General features: G+C 40.9%; 1 pseudogene; it reads right to left on the bottom strand.

Moving 5' to 3' along the window:
• Positions 1-3,161: 3,161 nt before the first annotated feature.
• On the bottom strand, positions 3,162-16,431 carry LOC103090653 (40S ribosomal protein SA pseudogene; annotated as a pseudogene).
• Between the last annotated feature and the right edge of the window lie 2,375 nt (positions 16,432-18,806).

An 18,806-nucleotide genomic window follows, 5' to 3' on the forward strand; every position in this document is an offset into this window, starting at 1 on the left:
CATTTCTCTAATGATTAATGATGTTGAGCATTCTTTCATGTATTTGTTGGCAGTCTGTATATCTTCTTTGGAGAAATGTCTATTTAGGTCTTCTGCCCATTTTTGGATTGGGTTGTTTGTTTTTTTGTTATTGAGCTGAATGAGCTGCTTGTAAATTTTGGAAATTAATCTGAGTTGAATTTTTGCTGAGAATTGCTGTACCTCCACCCTCTGGACTCTTGTGCCATTTCTGGTCTTCCCTGGGGCACCTGCTAAACCGCACGTATGGTTTCCTGTGCTGGTTCGGGGAGGGAGGGTGATGCTACACACCATATGAAGTGTGTGAAATTTCTCACTTCCTTGTTTTACTGAAGATGTAAGCATGTAGGCGTTTCATACCTTTGTTCTCATTGCTCTGAGTGATTTTCAGGAAAATTGGAAAGATTCTGAACAAAGTTGTCACCACGTATCCATCAGGCTGACCTAGAGTCCTTAGCCAGGCATTCGAAGCCTTCCACAGGCTGACCTTGGTTTTTCTCCCTGCTCTTAGGTGTGACCACGGCTCCAGCCAGACTAATCTCCCACCATCCCAGGAACTCACCATGCACGTTCCTTCCTCTGTGTTCTAGCTGTTTTCCGCAATTGCAGTGTTCCCTTCAGGGGCTTCTTTATGGTAGCCATTGTTTTTGGTGACCCAGCATGTATTTCTCCCTTTCTCTACCACCCATCAACAGGGTTAGATGCATAAACCCAGCTTATTAATCATGGTGCCCCTTCCCTGGACAGCAGTCTCAGGGAAAGCTGAATGGTCCAAGTAGGGCCAGAGTCCCTCCCTGACTTCCTTCCACTAAAGCTAGGTGGGAAGCCTGCCTCTTGCCTCTGGTGTCACTGTGTCAAAGAATATTCATCTGGAAGAACACACCATCTGCAAAATTAAAGGATATGGTGATACAGAGAGAGAGAGAGAGTTTCCTTGTTTAAGTCCTGGATCCACCCTGAGGTTCCTGGTGACATAAGCCAGTCGATCACAGTTTAGATTAAGTGCAGCTGAAAGACTCCTAACAAATACACCTTACTGTGTTCTCCCATCACCTTGGTGTTTTTACCTATTGTAACACACATCACACCATATAGTGATTGTAATTGCCTGTTTATTTGTTTGTATTGCCCACTGAAAGCCCTTTATCACAAGGTCCACACTGTTCACCATTGGGTGCCTGGTACCTTGCATTGTGCCTGGCCAGCATTGGGCCGTCATTTAGTATTCAGTTGAAACTTCATTTCTGCCTTTCCTAATTCTTCCCCATCACTCAAGGTCTTAGATTCCAAGTTCTTTGTGAAGCATTCCACATCAAGTTGAAGAATCTACATAAAATGTCCAGGATAAAGCAGGCTCTCATCAGAGCTGCAACCTCCTCGTCCCTAGTTGCTTGAGTCAGAAGTGATGTCTCCCTCGTGGGAGCTCCTATATCTCATTTAATCAAATGGTATCTACTTATACTGTCTTAATAGAGAAATGCAAATGACTTATAACTAACGTAAGTTTTCAAATGTGATTGTAAATGCCAGAAGCAAGGACCTAGTACAGTGCCTCATATAAAAGAATCCACAGTTGTTGAATATACAGCTGAATATACAGCACAATGATCAATGCTTTAGAGGTTAAATGGAAACCGGTCGTCTGTTATTGGCTGTGGGAGTCCTTATGTTAAGTGAGTCACGGGTAGATTCAAAGGAACCTGAAAAGGATCAAGCTGAATCACACTTTTGCAGAGTGCATGAATGCTGTTTGAAAACCTAATTAAGCCATAACAACTGACCACAGCTGAAAAATAGTCGTGGTTATTTTCTACGCCCAAACGTCTCATTACTTGGTAAAGGCTGTTAACTTGTCCAAGCTGAATAGTTGGAAGGAGAATCACACTTTTGCAGAGTGCATGGCTGAATCACACTTTTGCAGAGTGCATGAATGCTGTTTGAAAACCTAATTAAGCCATAACAACTGACCACAGCTGAAAAATAGTCGTGGTTATTTTCTACGCCCAAACGTCTCATTACTTGGTAAAGGCTGTTAACTTGTCCAAGCTGAATAGTTGGAAGGAGAATCACACTTTTGCAGAGTGCATGGCTGAATCACACTTTTGCAGAGTGCATGAATGCTGTTTGAAAACCTAATTAAGCCATAACAACTGACCACAGCTGAAAAATAGTCGTGGTTATTTTCTACGCCCAAACGTCTCATTACTTGGTAAAGGCTGTTAACTTGTCCAAGCTGAATAGTTGGAAGGAGAATCACACTTTTGCAGAGTGCATGGCTGAATCACACTTTTGCAGAGTGCATGAATGCTGTTTGAAAACCTAATTAAGCCATAACAACTGACCACAGCTGAAAAATAGTCGTGGTTATTTTCTACGCCCAAACGTCTCATTACTTGGTAAAGGCTGTTAACTTGTCCAAGCTGAATAGTTGGAAGGAGAAATGAGGCATGAGGAGGGCAAGTTAGAGTTTATTGTGCCTTTCGTTTCGATAAGGGGAAACTGAGTGTGGCTAGGAAAAGAAACCTGAAGCTCTGGCTCCAGAACTATGTTCATACCTCTCACATCGGCCTCATACTTTTTTTTGGCTGTGTCTTCCATATATAATTAGTGATAGTCTGATTGATTCAATTCTTCTGGTGGAATGTAAGCTCCAAAAGGCCAAGGACTTGGTCTGTCTTGTTCAATGCTGAGTCTCCCAACACTTAGAACAGTGCCTAGTCCTTATGTCTGGGACCATAGTAGGAGCTCCATACATATTTGTTGAATTCATATCTCTACAGTACCGGACACAGCTTGTTTACCTTTTATGTATCTTGCTAAAATATTTATATGTCCAGATTTCCTTTTCTGATGCAGATGTTAAAAGAATATCTTCAACTCCAAGTTCCATGATATCAGTGACCTCCAGTGTCTTATTCACCAAAGTATCTCTAGTGCCTAAAACAGGGCACATTCTGTCAGTACTTATGGAATGAATGATTTAAGTATTTGATTAGTGAATTTTAAATTGAGCTAAAAAATGGAAATGATTGGCTCAGACTTTTGGGGGGTTTTTTTTGGAAACTGACTTTTTGGGGGGTTTTTTGGAAACTGTTTATTTTCCGTCAACCTACTTCCATTTTACGAGTTTGCGGAAGAACAGCTTAAGACCACTCAGTGGTTGTTCCTAACCATTCAGTGGCCTGAGTGGTGGGAGCTGCAGACCAGTCTTCAGTGGGGAACTGCTGAACAGGCACAGAGGGCACTTGCACATCTTCGGACCAGTCCATCACCTCAGGCTGAGGAGCAGTGAACTCAGGAGCTGGAGCAGTCCATTCACCCTGAAACTACTCCATGGTCACAGCCTTCTCAGCTGCCGCCTGCTCTTCCTTTTCAATCTCTTCACGATCTCTGTAGAAGCAGAGATCAGGTGTGACCTCCATGGGTGTTCGCGGGAGATGGTGCCACGCATGCACAGAACTTCCCGGACGAGCATCCACTACATCAGACCCCCTGAGTGAGTTCCCTCGTTGTTGCATGGGATGGCAATGTCCACATAACACAGACGAGAGTCTGTGTTACACAGAACGATGGTAGGCAGATTAGCCTAAGAGGTCTCTGTGAGAGGCTAGTGGTCAGCCCTGGGATCAGTAACCACTGGAAGTCTTGGCCCCCGGAAGGCTTCCTGGATCTGGTTAGTGAAGATTCCAGGAGAGAAGCAGCCAGCAATAGGAGTGGCTCCAGTGACAGCAGCAAACTTCAGCACAGCTCGCTGGCCAGTATTTCTGGAGGATACAACACTGACATCTGCTGGGTTTTCAATGGCAACAATGGCACAAGCTGCCAGCAGAAGCTTCTCGCAGGTTCTCTTCAGATTCATGTTGTAGGCGCAGATGTACTGTTCCATTTGGAAGTCTAGGTTGGTGCCACCTAAGTGGGTTCCTGCTGCAAGAAATTTGAGTACATCATCCTCCTTCATTTGCAGGAAATCAAGGGCTCCAGAATCGTGAAAGTTTCCCTTTAAGTTACAGTGGGAATCCAGAACAACGCCGTATGGACCCTGTCTGGGTAGTGCAGAAGGCGATCAGATTTAGTAAGAATGTTCTGCTATGTTTGTTTTAACCTCTACAGTTTATAAGTACCCTCACAAATATCCCCTCACTTGAATCTTACAACAACCCTATGACATTTATTTTGTCAGTTTTATAGATGAGGAAAAAGGCTCAGAGGAATTACAGGGCTTGTCTAATGTTACATAGTTGGCAGATTGGGACTTGAACCCTAGACTTGACTCCAAATTGTATGATCTTTCAACTTTTTCATGGATACCAATTGAAGATGAGGTGGAATTATTAGAACACTGTCAACATTGTATCATTGAAATTACAGAATCTTAGAGGTGGAAGTGACCTTACACATCACAAATTCCAAACCCCTCTCTCATTTTTCAAAATAGGAAACGAAGGTTTGGAGAATTTCTATGACGTGTCTAAAGGCACACCTCCGATTTGAGAAGTCATTACACCGAAGCTGGCTCTTCCACTGACTGCTTCTGGCTTGTCCTCAGATCTCACTCTCCGTTGGAGATTGTGGACTGAGCTTGTGGGAGACCAAGCTCCCCTCTGCTTTCCTGCATCAGAGGCCCCGGGCACCCGGCCCTTTCTGATAGGAGCCTGGCCCTCGCTGAAGGAAACAGGGTTCTTCTCTCTCCCCCTTTCTGTCATTTCTTTTTCCTCTTTCTTATTTACCTAGCAGGTGAGGGGCGAGAGTTGTAAAAGAGCCATCCAGTCTTCAAGGTTCCCTACTCCCTCCCCTGTAAGACCTGGTTTTGATAAAGGTTTCCAAGTTTGAAAGTTAATAAAAATAATGCCACTGACCTCTTCATTTATTATTGTTTTTGAACTGTCTACACCTCAGAGTCCAGTTTTGTTTTCCTTTCTTTCTATGATGCCCTGGGTATAGACCCTGCTGGCTAACTGAGGGTGCGCTTTGCACAGAATCCAACAGAATCTTGCCCCTGTCTTGTAAGAATAACTACCAGGCCTTAGAGAAGATAGATTCCATTGTTTGGCTTTGCACGTCACACTTTTTTTTATGAGTCAAATCTGATAACAGAAGAGCACAAATCTAAATTTTAGCAGTAATCAAAGAAATGCAATGAAATACCCTTTCGACTATCAAATAGGCAAAAAGTAGAGAGATTGATATTTTGTGCTGGCAAGAGGGTGAGAAAACGAGCGCTCATATATTGCTGCTGTAAGTATGAATTGCTGTACCTTTTGGGAATGAGGCCAGCTATCTATTAAAAAATACAGAGATTACATTCAGTACTGTCATTTTTGTTCATTTAGTCTGTGGAAATCAAGGTTCCAGTTTTTAAGGTTATATGTTCAAGAAAGTTTATTAAAGCTCTGTTTGTAATTGCAAAAACCTGAAAACCCCTTGAATTTCTGTCAGGAAATGTTGTATAAATTATGGTTTATCTGTAATACAGAGTATATCATATAGTAATAAAGTCACAGAGTAACATTCATGGAATTATCTTACTTTTGGAAAAAGCAAGAAAACCTTCAAATGTGTGTATATGTGATTACAGATCTTCCTGGACTTATGATGGGGTTACATCCCAATAAACCCATTGTAAGTTGAAAATGCATTTAATACACCTAACCTTCCGAACTTCATAGCTTAGCCTTGCCTACCTTAAACGTGCTCAGAAGACTCTATTAGCCTAGAGTTGGGCAAAATCTTTGAACACAAAGCCTATTTTATAATAAAATGTTGAATATCTCATGTCGTTTATTGAATACTTTATTGAAAGTGAGCATCAGAATAGTTGTCAGGGTACAGAATGGTTGTCAGAGTATTGGCTCTTTCCCCTTGTGATGGTGTGGCTGACTGGCAGCTGCGGTTTGCTGCCACTGCCCAGCATCTCGAGAGTATCAGGCCACATATCGCTAACCTGGGAAGAGATCAACATTCAACAGTTTCACTGACTGCGTGTCACTTTTGAACTATAGTAAAGTCAAAAAATAGTGAGTCGGGGGCTTCCCTGGTGGCGCAGTGGTCGAGAGTCCGCCTGCCGATGTAGGGGACACGGGTTCGTGCCCCGGTCCGGGAAGATCCCACATGCCGCGGAGCGGCTGGGCCCGTGAGCCATGGCCGCTGAGCCTGTGCATCTGGGGCCTGTGCTCCGCAACGGGAGAGGCCACAACAGTAAGAGGCCCGCATACCGCAAAAAAAGAAAATAGTGAGTCGGGGAGTTCCCTAGTGGCCTAATGGTTAGGGATTCAGCACTTTCACTGTGGAGGCGCGGGTTCGATCCCTGGTCACAGCTAATAAAATGTATGCCTCGAGGGTAGAATTAGGATTGGGAAACAGACTTCAGCATATCTGTGTTGTTTGTCTTGTTATAATGAGCATGCATTGATTTTGTGATTTTTTAATAAAGTGAAAAATTTTGAAAATTTTAAAAATTTTTGAAAATTTTTAATAAAGTGAAAAAATTTTGAGGGTTCGAGAGATAGGTGGGTTATAATCTATTTTCTGTCACTTAATAGTTGTGAGAGGTTTGGTAAAGTACTTAACCTCAGTCCTCATCTGTAAAAGGGGAATAATATCTACATCACTGTGTTTGATTAAAGGAAGTAAAGTATACAAAGCATGTAGCACATTGTAATCCATCTATAAATGTTAGTTTCTTTTTCCCTCTACACAAGCAATTTGGAGTAGAATATTAAAACACATGCAAAATGTGTTCGCTCTGCTACCAGTGTGTGTTATCCTGATGTGCAAAGTGTGGCATTGGCCTACCAAAGGGGTGATTTAGTGACTCTATTTGCCCCCTTAATCCTTATAGAGACGAAGAATAATGTACAATGGTGCCTTGGCCCTCCGGGGTTGTTTATCTGGTACCTCAGTTATTAGTAATCCAGCTGCAAAGTGGGGAGGAGGGAAGAGGGCCTCTGAATAGCCAAAACAGATGTCTGAAGTTCAAGCTCCTGCTGGATCATTTATTCTTATTTTAGGTAACCCAAACAAGCTTTTCCAGTGATGATGCTATGGCAGTTACCCAGAGAGCAGCCAGGAGGGTCTGAACCCAGGGGTGCATGGAAGACTAAAATGCAAACACAAGTACTCAGGAAGCCAGATGGTCTGGGGCCAGGCCCTGTTTTCACAATTAATAACTGATCTTCATAATGATGATGCTGGATTATTAGGGAGAAATTAATTCATGCTTCATATAATCTTGTAAAGGCCCCTAATTAGAGTATGATACAGTCTAGAAGTATTACCACCAAAGATGATTAAACTTCTCAGTTTCATTGTGTAAAAAGTAAGTTTTGTTTTTGTATTAGTGCCAGAATATAGCAGAGGTCTTTATCCTATGAGGGAAAGATAGAGTAGATGCCTATAGTTAGAAATCTGGACAGCCAAGTGTGGCAGATGTTAGAAATTGTTCAAAAAGGATTTTAACCTGGAACAGTGGAATGATGTCTCACAAGTGCGTTATTTGCTTTTTGACTAAAAGAAGGTCCACAATCTATAATCCGGAATCCCTGGGGCCTGGTGAGTTTGGGAATTTAGAATTTTTCAGATTTCTTGAGAAGTAGTATGTAATGTCGTAGCCCTAACAGGGTCTGAGGCAGCACACGATAGTCAAACATATTAATACTTCTGTAGTGAAGTATTTATTAGGACAAATAGCGTATAGTTTATTTAAATAACAAACCACTAAATGACATAGTGGGATAAATATAGAATATAAATACTCTAGTAACCTTATTTCTAAGAAAACATTTTATAAATCTTTAAATTTATGCAGGTTCGATTTCAGCTAAATGTGCTGGTGCATACACAAACCATGAACATCCATCTCCTCTAGTTGCTTGAGCATCTTAGAGGAACCTCAGTGCCTGTCACCAGCAGCAGCTGGAGTGGCACCTGTGATTGCAGGAGCAGGACTAAGGGACATTTTTTTCTTTTTGCGGTATGCGGGCCTCTCACTGTTGTGGCCTCTCCCGTTGCGGAGCACAGGCTCCGGACGCGCAGGCTCAGCAGCCATGGCTCACGGACCCAGCCGCTCCGCGGCATGTGGGATCTTCCCGGACCAGGGCACGAACCTGTGTCCCCTGCATCGGCAGGTGGACTCTCAACCACTGCGCCACCAGGGAAGCCCCTAAGGGCCATTTTAAGCACTTTTTCCCAGGTCAAATGCTTCATTAATTTAGGTTTCCATCTAAGCAGTCCCTCCTAAATTATGAAAACCATCATAAGCTCATGTTCAGTGATAAATGTTCATGGTTCAAAGCTAGCCACTGACTGATCATACATTTTCACCATATCATGTAGGGATTTGTTTTACCACCTGTGTTTACAACTGCATCTCCATCATCACTGTTATCCTCATGATTAACTATATTTAAAACCATTTCACACACCCATTAGGATAACTACTATCAAAAAAACCCCAAACAATGACATTCACAGAAAGACAAGATGAAAAGGCAGAGGGCTATGTACCAGATGAAGGAACAAGATAAAACCCCAGAAAAACAACTAAATGAAGTGGAGATAGGCAACCTTCCAGAAAAAGAATTCAGAATAATGATAGTGAAGATGATCCAGGACCTCGGAAAAAGAATGGAGGCAAAGATCGAGAAGATGCAAGAAATGTTTAACTTAGAAGAATTAAAGAACAAACAGAGATGAACAATACAATAACTGAAATTAAAACTACACTAGAAGGAATCAATAGCAGAATAACTGAGGCAGAAGAACGGATAAGTGACCTGGAAGACAGAATGGTGGAATTCACTGATGCAGAATGGAATAAAGAAAAAAGAATGAAAAGAAATGAAGACAGCCTAAGAGACCTCTGGGACAACATTATATGCAACAACATTCACATTATAGGGGTCCCAGAAGGAGAAGAGAGAGAGGAAGGACCAGAGAAAATATTTGAAGAGATTATAATCGAAAACTTCCCTAACACGGGAAAGGAAATAGCCACCCAAGTCCAGGAAGTGCAGAGAGTCCCATACAGGATAAACCCAAGGAGAAACACACTGAGACACATAGTAATCAAACTGGCAAAAATTAAAGACAAAGAAAAATTATTGAAAGCAGCAAGGGAAAAACGACAGATAACATACAAGGGAACTCCCATAAGTTTAACAGCTGATTTCTCAGCAGAAACTCTACAATCCAGAAGGGAGTGGCATGATATACTTGAAGTGATGAAAGGGAAGAACCTACAACCAAGATTACTCTACCCAGCAAGGATCTCATTTAGATTCGATGGAGAAATCAAAAGCTTTACAGACAAGCAAAAGCTAAGAGAATTCAGCACCACCAAACCAGCTCTACAACAAATGCTAAAAGAACTTCTCTAAGTGGGAAACACAAGAGAAGAAAAGGACCTACAAAGACAAACCCAAGACAATTAAGAAAATGGTCATAGGAACATATGGATTGATAATTACCTTAAACGTGAATGGATTAAATGCTCCAACCAAAAGACACAGGCTTGCTGAATGGATACAAAAACAAGACCCATCTATATGCTGTCTACAAGAGACCCACTTCAGACCTAGGGTCACATACAGACTGAAAGTGAGGGGATGGAAAAAGATATTCCATGCAAATGGAAATCAAAAAAGCTGGAGTAGCAATACTCATATCAGATAAAATACACTTTAAAATAAAGAATGTTACAAGAGACAAGGAAGGACACTACATAATGATCAAGGGATCAATCCAAAAAGAAGATATAACAATTATAAATATATATGCACCCAACATAGGAGCACCTCAATACATAAGGCAACTGCTAATAGCTTTAAAACAGGAAATCGACAGTAACACAGTAATAGTGGGGGACTTTAACACGTCACTTACACCAATGGACAGATCATCCAAAATGAAAATAAATAAGGAAACAGAAGCTTTAAATGACAAAATAGACCAGATAGATTTAATTGATATTTACAGGACATTCCATCCAAAAACAGCTGATTACACTTTCTTCTCAAGTGCGCATGAAACATTCTCCAGGATAGATCACATCTTGGGTCACAAATCAAGCCTCAGTAAATTTAAGAAAATTGAAATCATATCAAGCATCTTTTCTGACCACAACGCTATGAGATTAAAAATGGATTACAGGGGAAAAAAACGTAAACACAAACACATGGAGGCTAAACAATACATTACTAAATAACCAAGAGATTGGTGAAGAAATCAAAGAGGAAATCAAAAAATATCTAGCGACAAATGACAATGAAAACGCGATGATCCAAAACCTACAGGGTGCAGCAAAAGCAGTTCTAAGAGGGAAGTTTATAGCTATGCAAGCCTACATCAAGAAACAAGAAAAATCTCAAACAATCTAACCTTATACCTAAAAGACCTAGAGAAAGAAGAACAAACAAAACCCAAGGTTAGCAGAAGGAAAGAAATCATAAAGATCAGAGCAGAAATAAATGAAATAGAAACAAAGAAAACAATAGCAAAGATCAATAAAACTAAAAGCTGATTCTTTGAGAAGATAAACAAAATTGATAAACCATTAGCCAGACTCATCAAGAAAAAGAGGGCGAGGACTCAAATCAATACAATTAGAAATGAAAAAGGAGAAGTTGCAACAGACACTGCAGAAATACAAAGCATCCTAAGAGACTACTACAAGCAACTGTATGCCAATAAAATGGACAACCTGGAAGAAATGGATAAATTCTTAGAAAGGTATAACCTTCCAAGACTGAACCAGGAGGAAATAGAAACTATGAACAGACCAATCACAAGTAATGAAATTGAAACTGTTATTCAAAATCTTCCAACAAACAGAAATCCAGGACCAGATGGCTTCACAGGTGAATTTTATCAAACATTTAGAGAAGAGCTAACACCCATCCTTCTCAAACTCCAAAAAATTGCAGAGGAAGGAACACTCCCAAACTCATTCTATGAGGCCACCATCACCCTGATACCAAAACCAGACAAAGATACTACAAAAAAAGAAAATTACAGACCAATATCACTGATGAACATAGATGCAAAAATCCTCAACAAAATACTAGCAAACAGAATCCAACAACACATTAAAAGGATCATACACCATGATCAAGTGGAATATATCCCAGGGATGCAAGGATTCTGTAATATGTGCAAATCAATTAATGTCGTACACCATGTTAACAAATTGAAGGAGAAAAACCATATGATCGTATCAATAGATGCAGAAAAAGGTTCTGACAAAATTCAACACCCATTTATGATAAAAACTCTCCAGAAAGTGGGCATAGAGGGAACCTACCAGAAAACTATAAGACACTGTTGAAAGAAATGAAAGATGATACCAAAAGATGGAGAGATATACCATGTTCTTGGATTGGAAGAATCAATATTGTGAAAATGACTATACTACCCAAAGCAATCTACAGGTTCAGTGCAATCCCTTTCAAATTACCAATGGCATTTTTTACAGAACTAGAACAAAAAAAATCTTAAAATTTGTATGGAGACACAAAAGACCCCAAATAGCCAAAGCAGTCTTGAGGGAAAAAAACGGAGCTGGAGGAATCAGACTCCCTGACTTCAGACTATACTACAAAGCTACAGTAATCAAGACAATATACTACTGGCACAAAAACAGAAACATAGGTCAATGGAACAAGATAGAAAGCCCATAGATAAACCCACACACCTATGGTCAACTAATCTATGACAAAGGAGGCAAGGATATACAATGGAGAAAAGACAGTCTCTTCAATAAGTGGTGCTGGGAAAACTGGACAGCTACATGTAAAAGAATGAAATTAGAACACTCCCTAACACCATACACAAAAATAAACTCAAAATGGATTAGAGACCTAAATGTAAGACTGGACACTATAAAACTCTTAGAGGAAAACATAGGAAGAACACTCTTTGACATAAATCACAGCAAGATCTTTTTTGATCCACCTCCTAGAGTAATGGAAATAAAAGCAAAAATAAACAAATGGCACCTAATGAAACTTCAAAGCTTTTGCACAGCAAAGGAAACCATAAACAAGGCGAAAAGACAACCCTCAGAATGGGTAAAAATATTTGCAAACGAATCAATGCACAAAGGTTTAATATCCAAAATATATAAACAGCTCATGCAGCTCAATATTAAAAAAAGAAACAACCGAATCCAAAAATGGGCAGAAGACCTAAATAGACATTTCTCCAAAGAGGACATACAGATGGCCAAAAAGCACATGAAAAGCTGCTGAACATCACTAATTATTAGAGAAATGCAAATCAAAACTACAATAAGGTATCACCTCACACCAGTTAGAATGGGCATCAGAAAATCTACAAACAACAAATGCTGGAGAGGGTGTGGAGAAAAGGGAACCCTCTTGCACTGTTGGTGGGAGTGTAAATTGATACAGCCACTATGGAGGACAGTATGGAGCTTCCTTAAAGAACTAAAAATAGAATTACCATATGGTCCAGCAATCCCACTACTGGGCATATACCCAGAGAAAACCATAATTCAAAAAGACACATGCACCCCAATGTTCATTGCAGCACTGTTTACAATAGCCAGGTCATGGAAGCAACCTAAATTTCCATCGACAGATGAATGGATAAAGAAGATGTGGTACATATATACAATGGAATATTACTCAGCCATAAAAAGGAACGAAATTGGGTCATTTGTTGAGATGTGGATGGATCTAGAGACTGTCATACAGAGTGAAGTAAGTCAGAAAGAGAAAACCAAATATCGAATATTAGCGCATATATGTGGAACCTAGAAAAATGGTACAGATGAACCGGTTTGCAGGGCAGAAATTGAGACAGATGTAGAGAGCAAACGTATGGACACCAAGGGGGGAAAGCGGCGGGGGTGGTGGTGGTGGTAGTGTGATGAATTGGGCGATGGGGTTTGACATGTATACACTGATGTGTATAAAATTGATTAAAAAAAAAAAAAAAAGCCCAAACGAAAGGATGTAGAGAAGGATGTAGAGAAACTGGAAGACTTGTGCCCTGTTGGTGGGAATGTAAAATGGTACAGTCATTGTGGAAAAGAACGTGGCAGTTCCTCAAAAAGTTAAAAATAGAATTACTATATAATTCAGCAATTCCACTACTGGCTAAATACTCAAAAGAATTTAAAACTTGGTCTCGAAGGGATATTTGTACACCCATTTTCATGGCAGCACTATTCACATTAGCTAAAACATGGAAGCAACTCAAGTGTCCGTCACTGATGAATGGATAAGCAAAATGTAGTATATACAGCCTTAAAAAAAAAGGAAATTCTGCAATATGCTACAAGATGGATGAACCTTGAGGACACTGTGCTAAGTGAAATAAGCCAGTCACAAAAAAGACAAATACTATATGATTCCACTTACTTGAGGTACTTAGAATAGCCGAAATCATAAAGACAGAAATTGCAATGGTGGTTGCCAGGGGCTGAGGCGAGGGCAGGCTGGGGGATTGTTTATATAAGGAAAAGAGTTTAAGTTTCACAGAATGAAAAGAGTTTTGGGGATGGATGATGGCAATGGTTGTACAACAATGTTACTGTATTTTAATACCACTGAGCTGTACACTTAAAAATGGTTAAGATGGGGCTTCCCTGGTGGCGCAGTGGTTGAGAGTCCACCTGCCGATGCAGGGGACACGGGTTCGTGCCCCGGTCCGGGAGGATCCCACATGCCGCGGAGTGGCCGGGCCCGTGAACCATGGCCGCTGAGCCTGCGCGTCTGGAGCCTGTGCTCCGCAGCAGGAGAGGCCACAACAGTGAGAGGCCCGCGTAGAAAAAAAAAAGTTAACATGGTAAATTTTGTGATGTGTATTTTACCACAAGAAAAAAAATACATCCACACAAAATCTTAAAAAAAAAAACCACTTCAGCAATTTCCCCACTCAAGACATGCATAATGGAAGCATCATTGTCAATGTGGAATGTTTCATTGATGTCAACTTTATTTATACTTTTAGCTGATAAACTTTTAGCAAAAGGTGGTCTTCTCATTAGTGATAGGAAATCCTTCAAAGTATTCATCTGTGGATTTAGCTTTAAACACTACTGTAAACCAAAGTCCAAGCACAGACTTTTAACTTTGAAATAATCTTAGATTTTCAGAAAAGTTGCAAAGATACTACCGAGTTCCCATATACTCTGCGCCCATCTTCCACTAATGTTAAGTAACCATGGCACATTTGCCAAAACTAAGAAATTAACAATGGTATCATACTATTCCTTAACGCCCACACTTTATCCGATTTCACCAGTTTTCCCATTAATGACCTTTTTTCTGTTCTAGGATCCAATCCAGGTTACCCCGTTGCATTTAATCATCATGTCTCCTTGGTCTCCTTGAGTCTGTGGCAGTTTCTCAGTCACTCCTTTTTATAACCTTGAAACTGTTGTGGTGTGCTGGTCAGGTATTTTGTAAAATGTCCCTCGATTTGAGTTTGTCTGATTTTTCTCATGATTTGTGTGTGGTTATGCATCATATCAATGACAAGCACTTTTAATATTGATTTATCACCGTAATTCCAAGCCTTAGCACCTGTATTAATGGCATCCTGAAGACTGAACTTTTCCAGGAAGTCTGATTCTGAGGCCCTCGTTAACTGCTGCAAGCAAGCACCTAGGGCAATTTTTGTCTTATTTCTTAAGTGATTTTGCTTGTTCTTCCCGGAGGGTAAAATTTCACATTGGCATCACAAGAAGTTCAGGATAGGCATGTGGAGCACTTCTTTAGGAAGAGTAAAACCTCACAGTCCTTCCTGAGCAGCCTGCCTGCAGTGAACGCCCACTGCCATCGTAAAATCCTTCTTGACCCGTCACAGTACAGTAAGTCCCCTACTTACGAAGTCTCCGTTCAGAGAGCACCATTCGTAAGTCCAATTTGTAAGTCCAGCAAAGTTAGCCTAGGTACCCAACTAACACAGTTGGCTATATAGTACTGTACTGTAATAGTTTTATAGTATTTTTCACACAAATAATACGTAAAAAACAAACAGAAAAAATAAAACATTTTGAATCTTACAGTATGGTACCTTGAAAAGTACAGTAGTACAGTACAACAGCTGGTATACAGAGGCTGGCATCAAATGAACAGGCAAGAAGAGTTACTGACTGGAGGAGGGAGAGGAGGTGGGAGATGGTAGAGCTGAAGGATCCTCAGCAATAGGAGATGGAGGGCAAGCTGCAATTTCGTTCATGCCTGACATCGATGGCACAGGTTCTGGTTCCTTGCTGGATTCAATTCTATCTACCCTCTTCAAAAAACGATACAGTGATGTCTGGGTGGTAGCTCTTTTTTTCTCGTCACAAATGACCCAGTAGCAGTGGATTGCATGCTGAATGGCTGCTGCAACCTTTGTGTACCATTCTACGTTTGGGTCCTGTGCCTCAGAAACTAACAGTACCTCCTCAAGGAAAATCCCCTTGCCATTTCCTGTGCTGTGAATCTCTTCGGTTCTTTAGTTACTTCTTCCTCTTGTCTCTTCATCCTTTCTCCGGGCCTCCAGTTGCATCAGGTCTTCATTAGTAAGCTCCTCGTTTTGCGCAGCAGGGCGTTCAGTAAAGTTGTCCCCTTGCAGATCTAGTTCCAGCTTCTCGCTGAGGGTCACTCAGTTGCTGAAGACCTCTTTGGACTCCTCATCCACCTTCTCAAATCTACAAAAATCGTGAACAAACTGCAGGCAAAGTTTCTTCCAAACCTCATTCATGGTGACTGCTGTAAACTCACACCAAGAAGAGTCAATGTTTTTTATGGCCTTGTAGATGTTATAGTCCTTCCAAAATTGTCACAAGGTTGTTCCTGATTCATCACTTGCCTTTACTGCCTGATGAAAAGTGTGATGTGAATAATATTTCTTGAAAGTCTCTATAACTCCTTGGTCCATAGGTTGGATGAGCGACGTAGTATTCGGTGGTAGATGCAGTACTTTGACATTGGGATGAAAGTCATCCATGAATGGGGGGTGGCCCAGAGCACTGTCGAGCAGCAAAAGAATTTTGAATAGGATGTCCTTCAAGCAATATTCCTCTACCTCTGGGATAAAGTGGTGGAAAAACCAGTCCTGGAAAATGGCCTGTGTAACGCAGGCTTTGGGGTTACTCTTCCACACAACAGGAAGTGAGCCCTTGGCTATGTTTTTAAGGGCTCTTGGGTTCTCTGAATGATAAACTAAAAGAGGCTTCAGCTTCATATCGCTGGAAGCATTGCCACCAAACAACAGAGTTAGCCTATCCTTTGCTGAGTTATACCCTGACATCAACATTTTCTCCTTCCTGATGTAACTTTGATCTGGCATCCTCTTCCAGTACAGTCCTGTCTCATCCACATTAAAAACCTGCTTGGGTAAATACATGCCTTCATCAAGAATTTCTAGAAGTGTTGCAGGAGATTCCCGGGCAGCTACCATATCTGCACTTACTGCCTCACCACTTACTTTTACATTTACTTTTACATTGTGGCTGTAGCCTTGAACAGATGAAACTAGCCATGGTTGGCATTAAAAGATGCACCCTTTGATTTTTCACTGTGTTTCTTCTTCAAGTCTTCATAAAGGCTTTTAGCTTTCTCTTGAATCAGCATTAAGCTAAGCGGGACTCGACCATGGATGCTGATCCTGTATCCACACCGAGAAGTTTCTCCATCTCCTCCATCACTTTTCCATGCTTCGATATTATTGTTGACATCATCGGCACAGCAGACTTCACACGTTCCATGATCTTGTCCGTGTTCTTTAGAATCGTGCCGATGGTTGAACAATTCATGTTATAAGAACAAGCGATGTCTACCATCTTTTTGTCTCTCTCCACTCTCTCAGTTATTTTCACTTTTGTTTCCATTGTTATCACTTGGCACTTCTTAGCAGTACCAGCTACATCACCGCTGCTTTTATGCTTGCTTCCGGACATCCTGGGCTTGAAATAAAGATGCTGTACTACTGTATTCTATACAGTACTGTACAGTAAAGTACACAAAAGCACAGCCACATGTAGAGAATGCACATACGTGACAATGTACGCCAGACACATGAACTAACAACGTGGTTTGAAAGTTCGAAACTTGAAGGTTCACATGTAGGGTACTTACTGTATTTCTCTGGTTACCTATGATTTGGTTGCATAGTGCAGCCCAGGTAAGGCATGTACACCTTTTGGACATCTTGGAGGCTGCTCTTTCCAGTCACTGCCAGTTTTGTCTAACGTGGGCAGCAGCTGTGACACACCCAAGACCTGTGGATCTCACTCTTCAGAGTTGTTGATGTCTTTCCAGGAATGTATCTCCAGGAAAGAGCTGTTTCATCAGCATTGTCGATCTGCTCAAGAATAAGGTTTTTACCAGATATGATTTTATCAAATTTACCCACATAATTTTCTGATGTTTTCTGATCATTAGAAGCTTTTTCCACTTGATTTTCAGATTATTTTACACAATGATGCTTCTTTAATATCTGTAGCCAATTCTAATAAATGTTCACACATACCTTCAGGTTCTGTTCTTCATGGCACAGTCTAGCTATATTCTAGATATATGTTCCCTTCTGTGGAATCCACTCAACCAAAACATGGTCAAGATCTTATATTTTTGTCCTATGTAGCATTTTCCTGTTTTTATTAATTTTTGTTAATTATCACTATATACCTTAAACAACTTGTTTCTTTAAGTCATATTTAACAATTATTCTACTCCATCATCCTTAGTAAAATGCCTCACAGACACCAGGATTAAGCTTCTGAAATAACTTCACTGTCTGTGCTGTTGTTAATGAGAGATGCTTCTTTTCTTCTGTTTATCTTCTCACTGTTACAACAGGGGTATCTTTGACTGACGTTTTCATGGTTACAGAGAACAAAAAAAGCAACAAAACACCAGCAATCAGCAGGTATTTTGGGAGGAATGTTATGACACAACTGAGTCTTAGGTCAGTTCAAGCCAGGGTTTGCTGCAAAATAAGTTTTGTGCCAAACTTATGGAACAACTTTTGGTTTTAAGAGCTTTCAGACTTCAGAATTGCCAATAAGGAATACGGTCCTAATTTTTTGGAAGAAATTTTTTATGTAGTGAAAGAAGTAACAGTTTCCTCATACATTCATTAAAAAATGTTTCCTAAGTACCTAGGGCAGTGACTCCCAGTTTTTTTTTGTTTGTTTGTTTGTTTGTTTTTTTGCGGTACGCGGGCCTCTCACTGTTGTGGCCTCTCCCGTTGCGGAGCACAGGCTCCGGACGCGCAGGCTCAGCGGCCATGGCTCACGGGCCCAGCCGCTCCGCGGCATGTGGGATTCTCCCGGACCGGGGCACAAACCCATGTTCCCTGCATCGGCAGGCGGACTCTCAACCACTGCGCCACCAGGGAAGCCCTGACTCCCAGTTTTTTTGTTTTTAACCAGAGACCCCGTTAGCCTTGGAGCTATATATATACAACTGCCAAACACAGGTTCTGATCAGTATGGATAACCGGCTTAACCAAACTGAAATGTCATTTATAGAAACAACAAATATTTTGACTTGTATAATAATTCAGGCTATGCATAAAATTTATTAGCTTAATATATATTGTAGCTTAAATATATGTTGAAAATAGCATAGATTCGAAGTCCAAGGGTCTCAGGCTGCTAACTGCCACATATGTCCCAGGTTCTGCACACAAAAGTAAACGTACAGTTCTTAGAAGTACAAAGTGAGTAACATGGAGCCCCCCCATGTGAAGCTGAGCTGTAGGTGTCCATGGCTCAGGACTTACAATTTAGAATGAGCACTGGGAAGTTTCATAGATCTTGTACTCAAGGC

The sequence above is a fragment of the Lipotes vexillifer genome, unplaced genomic scaffold (genome assembly GCF_000442215.2).
Source record: "Lipotes vexillifer unplaced genomic scaffold, Lipotes_vexillifer_v1.1 scaffold1038, whole genome shotgun sequence".
Taxonomy (NCBI): Eukaryota; Metazoa; Chordata; class Mammalia; order Artiodactyla; family Lipotidae; genus Lipotes; species Lipotes vexillifer.